General features: G+C 36.9%; 1 non-coding gene across 1 annotated transcript; it reads left to right on the forward strand.

Moving 5' to 3' along the window:
• Positions 1–738: 738 nt before the first annotated feature.
• Positions 739–869, forward strand: LOC115030801 (U6atac minor spliceosomal RNA). Its single transcript, XR_003836374.2, has one exon. It is a non-coding gene; the product is annotated as a U6atac minor spliceosomal RNA (small nuclear RNA).
• Positions 870–9,300: the final 8,431 nt, after the last annotated feature.

Here is a 9,300-nt window from a genome sequence, read left to right on the forward strand (position 1 = left end):
CTAAACCTATAGAGAAATAGCTTCAGAACTACTTCTCATGCCTATTTAGCAGGTCTCAGAACAGCTGAAACGAATCGTCAAGAGTGGATCTTATAACCCACATTTTAACCTGGCTATAACTTTTATTGTACATTTTGGAGAGTCAGTAATCAGTTTCCACAAAACCAAAATCCAACAGAAAGAAAAGTATTAAAAATTATTCAAGTGTTTAAAACACAGAACCCCAGATACCAGCATCAATATATTATTTGCAAAGTTTACTATATTATATCACTAGAGTCCCAGAACTGAAGAGGTTCCTATCTTCATGGTATTTGATGGATTAAATAATGAGAACTTTTGAGAAAGATGTTTTATCTCATTGATATACACGGCGCATGTTATTGCCTTGGAAAAATCTGGAAGAAAGCTCTGACCATTTTCAAAGACTTGGCTAAGATGATGGTCAACATTTAAGAAAAAAATGTTAGAAAAATGATCATGTTTTCTTTAGATTCTGAAACCTTCACAGTTAAAGATATGGTTTAAACAGGTTGAAAATGACATATTGGAGATCATTTTGGAATAGTCTTTTGAGAGATTCGTTGGTGTTTATCTTGAACACTGAAATAATGAAGTCATTAAATTTTGATGTAGTTATAGACAATTTAGTAACTAAATTAAAAAATGAGAAATATATTGCTAGTTAATACAATAAAACTAAATGATGTTGTTAAAGTCCTGTCAAAAATAGAAGGTAAATTTTATGAAAGTAAAGATCTGTTAGTACTCTACTGGACCAGGACAGGAGATGTACTTGAGCCTAAAATGATACATATAGCTAAGGTATTGTCATCTACTTTTTGGTATCTATACAGTTATTGTTATTGTTATCATCATTATTATAAAATGAAAATAGATTTTAAAATATATGTAATTTTGACAACTTATGACTTGGCTCATTAAAATAAAATACAGATGGAAGCCCGGGTAAAGTGCTTACTTTGCAAATATAAGGACCTGAGGTGAGCTTTCCAACACACATGAAAAACGTTGGATATGGCTGGATGCATCTATAATCTCAGCATTTGGAGGCAGAGACAGGAAAATCCCTGTGCTCTCTCCAATTAGTGAGTTAGAGTTCAGTAAGAGATCTTGTCTTAAATATGAGATGGAAGATGATAAACCTGACCTGGACCTCTGGGTATACACAAGTATGCATACCTGTATACACATACTTATACCACAAATACACACCAAAAAAATAAATAAATAAAAATAAAGTGAGCTGAAATGAGACCAAAAACTGAGTTTGAATTGACACTTGATTCGGAACATTACTAAGAAGGCAGCAAATGTGTGCATCGAAGAAGGTATGACTGGTGAAGCACATCTGAGTCAGAAGTCAGGACTTCACAGTCAACATTAGAGCACACTGTGATCTATACTCCTCAGCTGTTCTTCAGTGTTGAAAGGAATAGCAAAAGTATTCAGTGTTACTAAGAACGCAAGGAAGGAAGGGGAATCAAAAGGCAAGGTCTGTGCACTGGTTTTGTTAATTTCACAAAGCATAATTGTTCTTACCATGAAAATATTCCTTCCAAATGCTTATATTGGACACTTAAAAGAAAAGGGTTTAAATCAGAAACATTATCTTGTTCAGGAGAGTGGATGATATAATGCTAAGAAAGTCATCTCCGCCACAATAGAAATCATGTCTGTTCTATTTATTATGGAAGTTCCCACACCTGAAGAGGGACCTGTCACAAGAAAGCAAACACCCAATGAAGAAATTAACAGATCTGTGTTTTATTTTCAGAAATCTTGTGTAATTGTCAGCTATGACCAGATTGAGGCATTAGAATGAAAATATGTTCAAGTTCCGTGGTTCACACTTGCTCTTTGCACCAGGACTGATAGGTGTGTTCAACATCGTTGACTTTTGTGCATCACTTACCACACTAAGCATGGTAAACAAATGAGATAACAGTATGCAGAAGTAGGCTAGTGTAGAATAATTTTATTCATGTGAGAAAAGAAAGCTGTGGTTTTAGAAAATGGTTAATTAATGTATAAAGTTATTGCAACAACAAGTAGATTGGAATGAATAACCTGCCATTTTATTAGATATTCTTTATTAATAGTCCTCTTGTCCCATTTGATTTCATTATATAGGTTTTCTGATCAGATAATTGTAGAAAGGGTGGATTCAAGCCGCGTCTAAAGCACAGCTAGTTCTGTAAATATGCACCACATCTTTCGTTCCTTCCTTTCCTTATCTTCCGTGAACAACTTCCCAAAGTATAGAAGACATTTATAAATACTTGTTTTTTTCTGAATTGAAATCTCTGCAAAAGTAAGGGTTTTTTTTTTTATTGGATATTTCCTTTATTTGCATTTCAAATGTTATCCCCTTTCCCAGTTTCCCTCCCTCCAGGGAAACACCCTATCACATCTTTCTTCCCCCTGCATCAAGAGGCTCTTCCTCCACCCACCCACCCACTCCCACCTTCCCACCCTCTACATCTGAGTGATATAACTTAGTGGTTGAACACTGCTTATCATTTGCGAAAGGCCCTAGGTGTCCGTGAATAAATAAATTCCTCTTTTGTATAATGGGAATCGCTATCGTTTAAATACATTAATTTGTAAGAGTCATATACTGAAGACTATTCTTGGAGGCCTGGCAGCTCGTCTCTACCTGATACTGCCAGGATAACTGTAACTTGTGTCAGAGAGCAGAGTGAGATTCAAGACAGATGAAGGTTTTCCAGGCCTGGCAGATGAAGGCCACAGAGCTTTTATACAAGATCGCTTTCATGGGAGCATTAGGCCCTTCCCTTCCCTTGACCTTGAGTTAGAGTCTCTATGCACACCACTTTATCATTCTTCACTCTAAAGCAGCAGCAGCCTGAGTTTGCAGGAAGAAGGCATTGAGATTTTATCTAAATGAATTTCCCTGTCTTTCTAAATATATTGTCACTAGGAATACTGAAAGTTGTAAGGAACAATTTACCTAGGTTTAATTTTAACATATCTCTGATTTTAAGTGTAAAGAAATTGGCAGGAAGAAAATGTGTTATCATTCAACCAATTATAAAATGTGTGCTATGTATAGAGTTACATTTAAAGTAACCTTTTAAGAATTAAATTCTGGTTGACTAATAAAAAGGAAATAAAGACAAGATAAATTTGCCTTTCAAATTCATAGAACTGAAATTGAATAATCAATAAATAATTTCTTAAGTGGGTTCACAAATGTATTCTCCAACTTCCTTTAAAGCAGACTAAAACTGCTGAATGTCCAATAAATGAGCACCCTTTGTGTGCAGCCTGGCCATCCTGAGGTTTTCCTGCATCCCTATGGTTCCTTCTTCAGGCAGAGTAAAGCATAACTGAAGTCAGGTGTCAGTTCTTCCTGCGTGATTCTCACTGTTTGGCCTTTATAATACCACCTGCTTTCAATATGAAGGCCTTTTAACTCTTAACATTATTCTTAAATATGAATATCTTCTCTGCGGTTTGCAGTCACAGACCTGGTATTTTGCATTAATAAATTTCAACTTTACATCCTATTTAATTCGTTCTTAAAACACTGTATTTTTAATTCCTACCTGGCCATATTATTGCATTAGAATTGTTTACTTAAAAGCAGTGAGTAGAAATTACAGCAACAGGAGAGTTTGGATACTGGGTAAAAGATACAGAGGGTACTAAGTAAATTGGCTTACTTGACTTTCTTATCGAAAGCCCATGAGTAGGGATGTGTGTGTTTCACAAGTATTAATTCCTGTTACTTTTAACTATGAAATCGCATAACTATTGTGATTAATCATTAATTAAGAGTATTAGTAGTTTGTTCTTTGTGTTGTATTTGTGCTTTCCATAAATATGCTATTCGAAAGAATTTTATTTCTGTGGAAGTGCATGTTTCCATGGGTTCTAAATCTGTAAAGGGAAGTAGGCATCTTTTAGGCACAATTCAGATACACAAATATAAAGGACATGTTTAAAATCCCATCTATACACAGTTGAAAGGTGAATACTGGTGCTTGTTATCGGCTTGAGGAAAATCTATCACACATCGAAGAAACAATTTTAAAATCTTTCTTTCCTTTCTTTCTCTCTCTCTGTCTCTCTCTGTCTCTCCCTCTCTCCTGTCTTTTTCTTTCTCTCTTTTTTCTAGTAGAGTGATTCTTTATTTAATTATTATTATTATTATCATTTACCTATTCTCTTCACATCCTGCTCACTGCCCACCTTTCGGTGAGTGGGTGTTTTTTAAATGAGAAAAAAAAGTTTTTATTTGTATTACACATTTTATTTATTAGAACCTGTCTTCAAATTTGTAATAACTATTAAAAATTATGCTAGTTTTTTATTTCCTGAGATAGATATGAATTTATTTCAGAAGAAATTTAAATTATGTAAGATAAACATTTCACATTTCCAAAGGAATGCTTAGAAAAATAACATACCAACAGTTATTATTAGGAATCATAACAGTTTTCTTTTCTTCATTTAATTTCTTATGAATTGCTAATGCTTGCTGTGCAAAACCAGGGTTCAGAAGACAAACATACTGATCTTATATGGAACTTGACAAGCTTTGTTAAATATTTAAGTTGATTTAACATGTAATCAAGAGTTAGCCCCCCCACACACAAAACAAATTGTAAAATCATATTTTTTTTAATTTTAGCTTAATATTTTTAAGAGCTTTATTTTAAAATCTGGTAAAAATTAAACATCTCTTTCATTGTGCCATCACAAAATAAACTGATCTTTATTTTAGAAAATTTAACAACTACATCATTAGAAGCATTTTATTATACCAGCACTGATGTAGTGAGTCAGTTTTCATAGCAAAGATGTGTCTGCTTCACAATATGCTGGAACTTCTAAATTCATGGTGCTGAAGTAATACAGTTATACATTATTTTATTCCATATAAGCCTAATAAAACATAAAATTAAAAATGTTTTAACTTTTCAACATGCCTATTTTTTATTTCAAATAGATTTTTCCATACATAAACTCCATAAATAACACTTAGAGGTCTGCACACACTGCTTCCGTCTCTGCATCCCTGATGGTTCTGTTTATAACCGATTACTTCCTGGTAGCTTTGCCATTTGAGTACTTACTAGGAAGATTTCAGAGGTGAAATTTTGGATAAATTAATATGACTCAAAAATTTCAGCTTCTTCCTCAAACATAAATCATTTTCTTATTCAAAGCCTATCTTTGAAAATTGGCATTAATAGTAATACAAAATCAGCACAATCATTCTTTATGTAAGGCATTACTTTTGGTTCAGTGCCCTTCAAAAATAAGTAAACACCTTGAGCTTGGTATCTTTATTTTAATTCAGATATTTCCTATCATAAGACTTCAGTTATGTGCAAAACTCAAGACAATTATTTCTTTTTCAGTTGCCTAGTAGAAAGACTTTGCCCTCAGATTTACAATTCCATATTCTTTTTTTATAAAATTAAAAAAAAAAAAAAAGACACAGAAATACAACCAATAGAATCGACAATCTGCTTTAAACAATGACCTCTCGCCTCAGAATGTAACCATCCCAGGAGTGGTCCCGATGAAAATCGGGTAGCCTTTTCGGACGAAGAATAAGATGGAAGCTTTTAAATTCCACAGATTAAATCATCCTAAGAGCTTACTGCTTCCTGGGCTTATTGAAACTCTTAACCATCTGGCTTCGGAAACCAGTGTTCTATTTGTTGGGAGCAGCAGAGGGCGCTCTGGCGTTGTTGACACCAGATGCCTCGGTTTCCTGCGCTAGCATCTTACTCCCTGAAGAAACACACTATTCCCTAGGAGGGTTGTCCCTGAGAGTCTCAACTGGTCAAGCTGTTCCTAAATTATCCCGAGAAGCTCTAATTTCAGACCACTAGATGAAAGTTGTGATTGCTCAAGGACTCCCATGGTCCTCTGCACCAAAGCTCTCTAATTGTCCACCTGGGCTGTTTTGCTGGAAAACTGCTGAGCACAGAATTTCATAGCAGGGAAATTTTGTAATAGACATTAAGTTGGGTGATTACTTATAAAAAATGAAAATAATTAATTTTAAAAGTACATAAACACCATGGATCAATAACCACACTGGATTTAATCATAGCAACCAGATGACTAAGCCCTGTACTTGCTCCCTTACTTTTTAAATTCTTTCATATTACAAGTTTCATTTTTATTTAGAAAATATATTTTTTGACCAATTAAGCTTTCTGAAGCGAGAGTATAGGACTGCTGTAAACAAGTAGGATTCGGTTGGGGAGTATTACTGTGTTTTTATTATGTAATATGAATTACACTGATGTAAGCAGGACTGTTAGACCCTTTTTGCTTTGTGAGGAGCTCAGGGGATTGTGAGGAGAGACCACCAGAATAACTAGGTCATTGCTGGAAGGAGGAGCATCCGTGACAACCTTCAGCACTTCAAACCCATTCCCATTTCTGGTGAGCTGTTTTTTTTTTTTTTTCAGTGACACAAGAGGATGGGGGGGGGTTCTTTGTGTTTGAGGTGGCTCTTGTCCCAACAAAGTGTGATATCGCCATCACCCACCCCCCATATTGTGTAAAATCACATGCAAACCTAAAATTTGTGGATATAAAGATCCTAATTTACAGAGTTTTAAAATCAGAAAACAAAACTAAAAGCCACCGTTTTAGGATGGAGTGAATAGGAACTAGACCCCCAAGAATATAATTTCTGACCTCATTTTTTCCTGAATCATTGGCTACATTTGGACCATTCAGGTGGAAGAGAATAAATGGTATAAAAACATATTTTTTAGGCCATTGTTCATTTATGGACCATTTCTATGCCCAAGTAAAATTCACTGCCACTGTCTCTCTTTACAGCTTTGTTTAGTTTATCTATGACTGATGTTTGACAGTATTTATGATGGGAATCTACAAAGAAATTCAAGCATGGAGCATTTTCTTTCCTGGGCCCTCGGCTGAATACAGACCAATCTATTGTCTATTACTCTTTCCATTGCAAATATGACTCAATATAGAACTTAATATTTTACTATTTACATACAATACTCTCAATATTTAAATTAGAATGCTGATAATTTTAAATATATGTTGAATGCATTAATTCAGATACATTTGACCCAGGATTCCTAAGACAAATCTTCATATTATATGGGATTTGGTAAGCTACTCTGCCTCCGTAGTGAGCTGTGCTCTGCAGTATGGTTTTCTCTGCACTGTGGGATTCAGGCCTCCTAGGCCTGCAGTACCTCCTGTGAGGAGTGCTGCTCACTGCCAGCTCCTGGGCACCATCACCCTGCCACTCTGTGGGTCTAGGCCTCAGAACTCAGTAAGGAAAGCAGTCCCACAGAAAGCCTTGCTGAGAGCCATGAGAGAGAGTGGTTGCAGGCTGCTCTACTCCTGCCTGCTCTGGTCACTAAATCAACCTCAGTCAGAGCCTTTTAAATATATTTTGAGGCACACTCTAGGGTCCTTTGAGAGGTATCTTTGGTGACCATATCTGAGATAAGATCCTCAACTGAAAACCGTGTGTTTCTCTTTTCAAGATAGTGATTTAAGAGGAAAAAAAAATCTATTTAATCTCTCTCTAGCACATTTTGTTAACTACTCGGGTTTCCGGCCAAATCAGCTGATTGTCAGAGTGGATGGTTTCAGCAAAATACTGCTTAGCCTATCTTTCCGTATTTCAAGGTTTTTATTTGTAAGTTACCTAATATCCTGGGGTTTGGGGCTGGGTAGAGAAGAAGCGATTCTATAATTCTATTGCCTTATTTGCAGAATTACCACAAGAGGAGGGGGAGGGGGGTAACGGAGGAGGAAAAGAAAGAGGAAGAGGAAGATGATCCTGTCAGCCAGCAAGGCGAGGAGGGTGCGGCCACTTTGGGTTATCCTTCTCCAGCCTCTCCTTTGTTCCCAGGCCAGATAGGCCACCACAGAACAAAGACTTCCGTCAAGGCTCTTTCTCAGCGGTGGTTTTCTTAGGCTTTCAGGTTATGGAGCCTACCTTAACTAAGTACCTCATGGTCTTCCAAATAAATTAATTTACCAAGTCTTAGAGTTCCTGACTTGGCCTTTCCCTCTTATTGGACAATATTGACTGATTTGGGTATTGTCACTTTGCCTTGGCCCTTTAAATCCAGTCAAGGCTACCATGAGACTGGGTAGAGAATGGGAGACTAGTGAAAAGCTTGGGGCGGGGGCCCTATTTTCACTGATAATTGAGTCATTTGAGGTTTCTTATGCAGTGTGGTCTGGGGTTTCTTTAATGCTACACCCTTCTCATTCGTTTTGTTTTCCCAGTTCGACCCAGAATTGTGAACAATCTCAATCTATTTTATTTGGAAAAGGCCAGCACTCTCTGAGTGCCAACTCTTAGACCGTTTGCACCAATGGGAACTACAGCTCTCCTGACAGCTGTCAATGAAACCTCTAATATTCCCCTTGGGAATATGCATGCGGATTTCCCAGATTCTCGCTGAAAAACATTTGACTGTCTTGCATTCTAAAGATTTTGAATCAATGCGAGGGGTCCTTGTGTCGCACAGGATGGGTTCATTCTAGAATTGTTTCTCCCCACCCTTCCTAACTTCTCTCGGATGTCCTTCAAGTGCAGCCGTAGGCTCCGCTCTTGGCATTCACCGCGTGCCTTAATTGTATGACATTAAATCAAGGTCCGCTGTGAACACGGAGAGCAGAGTCTCTGATCTTGATCTAGAAGCAAGTGACTCATTGCAACTATTACTATAATTTCTCCCTGCCCTTCACCCTCTCTTGGAGCTCTAGGCTTGGAGTCCCTACTCCTAGAGTTGTAACTCTGAGCAGTACTCCCTCCTCAGCTTTCCTCCCGCTACATCTGTCAGAGTTGCCATTAATTAGTCTGCAAGGTTGAAGAGTAGAGGGTGCATGAGTCTGCGATTCTTATGCATACATCTGCATGCCATTTACAGCGCACCTAAAACCCATACATATGTCTATAAATCTAGTTTTCAAATGATGACATGGATCGAAGTTAATTACCCCTCTGGTACAGATCTAATTTCGTAATCGTGTTATTTTACTGAAGGCAATTAACTGAGTTGGTTCGCCCTGAATGCCGTCCTAAGACATTTGTAAGGAAAGGCAAGTCTTTAAGGACCACACCATGAGTGTTCTGCTGCAGAAACCTTTGTCACTCATCCCCCGTTGCCAGAGATCTAGCAGAAAAAGCGGATATAATCATGCATGTTTGTATGTCCGACAAACACACATATACGCCTTTGATAGCTCGATTTTGGTTGGGAAATTTTGGGAAAAGATCAG

The sequence above is a fragment of the Mus caroli genome, unplaced genomic scaffold (assembly GCF_978045245.1).
Source record: "Mus caroli unplaced genomic scaffold, Mus_caroli_1 scaffold_3, whole genome shotgun sequence".
Lineage (NCBI taxonomy): Eukaryota > Metazoa > Chordata > Mammalia > Rodentia > Muridae > Mus > Mus caroli.